The sequence below is a fragment of the Suricata suricatta genome, chromosome 5 (assembly GCF_006229205.1).
Source record: "Suricata suricatta isolate VVHF042 chromosome 5, meerkat_22Aug2017_6uvM2_HiC, whole genome shotgun sequence".
Lineage (NCBI taxonomy): Eukaryota > Metazoa > Chordata > Mammalia > Carnivora > Herpestidae > Suricata > Suricata suricatta.
The window spans coordinates 13,116,826-13,120,897 of NC_043704.1; positions in this window are offsets into that span (position 1 = coordinate 13,116,826).

A 4,072-nucleotide genomic window follows, 5' to 3' on the forward strand; every position below is an offset into this window, starting at 1 on the left:
ATGGATGAACCTTGAACATGCTAAGTGAGGGGCACCTGGGTGGCTGAGTCACTTAAGTGTCCAACCTCAGCTCGGGTCATGATTCGTGGCTCGTGGGTTTGAGCCCCACGTGAGGCTCTGTGCTGACAGCTGGAGCCTGGAGTCTGCTTCAGATTCTGTGTCTCCCTCTTTGCCCTGCTCACACTTGGTCTCGCTCCCAAAAATAAATAAACGTTAAAAAAATTTTTAAAAACACATGCTAAGTGAAAGAGTCCAGTCATATAAGACTACGTTTAGAATTCTGACATAGAAAGTCCAAATCAGGCAAATCCATACAGACACAGAATAGATTAGTAGTTACTCAGGGCTGTGGGATAGATGTCTAAAGGGTGCAGGGTTTCTGTTAGGTAATGAGAATGTTCTAGAATGGGTTGTGGAGATGGTTGCACGACCCCATGAACATATCTAAAGTCACTGAAATGTACACTTTAAATGGGCAAATTGTGTGGCATATGAATTATATCCACATAAAACAGTTTCCCAAAACAAAAATACAATTCCTGTCACTGTAAAAGCATTCAGTTTTGGAAATATGTCAAGATTACATTTAATCTGATGTTATAAAATACATCACATTCAAAATACTTCACATTCAAAATATAAAGTCACTTACATGAAATCAGTTAAGAAATCCATGCTTTGTGACAAATCCTATTAGAGACTGTCCATCTGAACCACAATCCTAATCCTCAACCCTCCATCTGTTAATCTGGTAATTCTTGGGAGTAAATTTATTACAAATGCTAACTTCTGAGCCCCACCTGTATTCTGAGCATTGCAATAAAGGCATGAAGATTTCAACATTCCCAATTGATTTCATTTTTTAAAAAAGGTTCATGAATTGGGCGCCTGGGTGGCTTGAGTTAGTTAAGCGCCCAGCTTCAGCTCAGGTCATGATCACATGGTTTGTGAGGTCAAGCCCTGCATCGGGCTGTGTGCTCTAAGCACAGAACCCCACTTTGGATCGTCTCTCTCTCTCTCTCTCTCTCTTTCTCAAAATAAACTTAAACTAAAATGCAGTTTGAGTGTCCACAAATACTTCAATTCATGAACCTTTTTAAAATTTTATTTCTTAAGATGTCTGTTTGTGTGAGAGAGCACACACACGTGCATTCTAGCACAGGATGGGCAGAGAGGGGGAAAGAGAATCCTAAGCAGGCTCTGTGCCGTCAGCATGCAGCCAACTCAGAGCCTGATCCCACTAACTGTGAGACCATGACCTGAGCCAAAATCAGAGTCAGATGCTTAACTGACTAAGCCACCCAGGCGCCCCCAAAACTGCATTTAAATTTTTTCTGCGCTACTAACCTCCATTTACAGGAAAAATTAGTTTTGTTAGATCAGTATCACTTAATTCCTAGAGTGCTTCAGTTAGATAAAAAACAAAACAAGATCTATCACCAAAAATCATTTTATTTTTCAATTTTTTTAATGGTTTTTTCTTTTTTTTAACTTTTTTATGTTTTTTATTTATTTTTGAGAGGCAGAGAGACAGTGCAAGCAGGGGAGGGTCAGAGAAAGAGAGAGATACAGAATCTGAAGCAGGCTCCAGGCTCCGAGCTGTCAGCACAGAGCCCGATGCGGGGCTTGAACCGCAAGATCATGACCTGAGCCAAAGCCGGATGCTTAAGCGACTGAGCCACCCAGGTGCCCCTCTAATGTTTATTTTTGAAGGAGAGAGAGAGACAGATCGTGAGCAGGGGAGGGGCAGAGAAAGGGAGACACAGAATCCAAAGCGGGCTCTAGGCTCTGAGCTGTCAGCACAGAGCCTGATGCCGGGCTCAAATTCATGAACTATGAGGTCATGACCTGAGCCCAAGTAGAACGCTCACCCGACTGAGCCACCCAGGAGCCCCTTCAAAAATAATTTTTTAAATTTTTTAACATTTTTAAAATTTTTTATATTTGAGACAGAGACAGAGCAGGGGAAGGCCAGAGAGAGAGGGAGACACAGAATCAGAAACAGGCTCCAGGCTCTGAGCTGTCAGTACAGAGCCCTATGCGGGGCTCGAACCCATGAAGCACGAGATCATGACGTGAGCTGAAGTCGGTGGCTTAACTCACTGAGCCACCCAGGCACCCCACAATTTTAAATTAAATATTCAGCTGACAAATTAGGCCCTCCTTCACTTTGGTTGAAAGCCAAGTATTGAAAGCCTTCCGGTTTTATAAAGGATTTATTTTGCTTTCTCTGCATCCACAGCAAGTAAGCCTTTTTTTTTTTAAATGTTTATTTTTGAGAGAGAGAAAGCATGAGTGGAAAGAGGGACAGAGAGAGGGAGACACAGAATTCGAAGCAGGATCAAGGTTCCGAGCTGTCAGCACAGAGCCCAGTGTGGGGCTCAAACCTACAAGCAACCCACGAGCTGTGAGATTGTGACCTGAGCAGAAGTTGATGCTTAACCAACTGAGCCACCCGGGTGCCCCAGCCTTTTCTTTCTTTTCCCTCAAATCAGCCTTTTCAAGTGTGCCTTTGTTTGGTGCCGGGAGGGTGTTTATAGCATCCTAGTAATCAGGATAGGTGCAAGGCGTGTCTTTCTTTTACAAAATGAGGGACTATCTTCAGAGGGAGGTGGGACTTCTTGTCACCTTTAGGGATTCCTGACCGGAGACCCTGACACCACTCCCAGGTAAGGCATCAGCTTAGAGACCATGCTTAGGCCCGGAACTGAGCAGGTGCAAGCTGGTAGATGATTTAAGTAATCAGAACACAAAACTCAGAGCTCCGCAGCACTAGCATGCTTACCAATCAGGTGAGAGGTCCGCAAAGGAGCCTGGAAATGAACAAACAGGGAGGCTGGGGCCCAGGAGAGGGGTGCTGCAGGCTAGGAGAAGGGTGTCTCAAGGAGCAGGGAATGAGCTTCTGGTTCCTTTCTCTTAGAGCCCAAGTAGAGACAAATAGCTACCGCCACCCCATCACGCACCTTTCAGCAAACCAGAAAGCCCAGCACCTTCAATCTGTTCCCTTGCACAGGAGGCTCTGGGGACCCCCAAGCGTGTCCCGCGGAAATACAAACATACGAGGTGGCCTGTTAGCCCTGGATCGAGGAGGTAAGGAAGAGGGAGCAGCAGCCTGTAGCTTGGCCTGCAGGACACGTGTGTCCAGCAAGAAGGGACTGAGGGCACTAAAGCCCCTACTTGCTTTTAGAGTTTTCCATCTTGGAGGAAACAGTTTGGAGGATACAGCTTCCTGTCCACTGAACAAACGTATAAGGATCCTACAGACCCATAAGCTGCTGTAACAAACGCCACAGACCGGGGCTTGGACAGACATTACTCTTGCAGTTTGGAGGCTGGAGGTTCAAGATCAAGCTTTCGGAGGCTGCCTCCTCACTGTGTCCTCACATGGCCTTTCCTTTGCACACACGTACATTCCTGGTGTCCCTTTGTGTATCCAGATTTCCTCCTCTTACAAGGACAACAAACAGATTGGATTGGGGGCACCCCAATGGCCTTATTTTAACTTAAAATCTGACAATGACTTAACAGAGTTCTGGTAGTACTAACTACATTTTGAAACAAATTCCTCCTGGAACTGAGATAATTATTATTTTTTTTAACTTTATTTATTTTGAGAGAGCCAGAGACAGCATGAGCAGGGGAGGGGCAGAGACAGAAGGAGAGAGAGAGAATCCCAAGCAGGCCCTCTGCTGCCAGCACAGAGCCCGTGCTTGGGAGCTCAAAGCCACAAAACCGCAAGATCATGATCTGAACTGAAACCGAGAGTTGGGCACTTAACCGAATGAGTCACCCAGGTGCCCCTGAGATGGTTATTTTAGAAAGCTAATAGCCAAGCCAACATGCAAATACTCTAGCACTTTCTTTCCCTTTTGCATGTAATTGTGTTTGCCCTCTGGATAGGGAGGGCTATACGGAAAAGTCCCGCACTAACTGTGCAGATTAAGTCTGCAGATTTAGACCAGCAGAAAAATCTGCCGCAGATCACGTGTCGTTTTTTTCTCTTTCAGAAAGCTAAGATTAGATTCCCATGGTCTCTTTTATTCCAACATCCTTCTATTCCTTGTCTCAACCA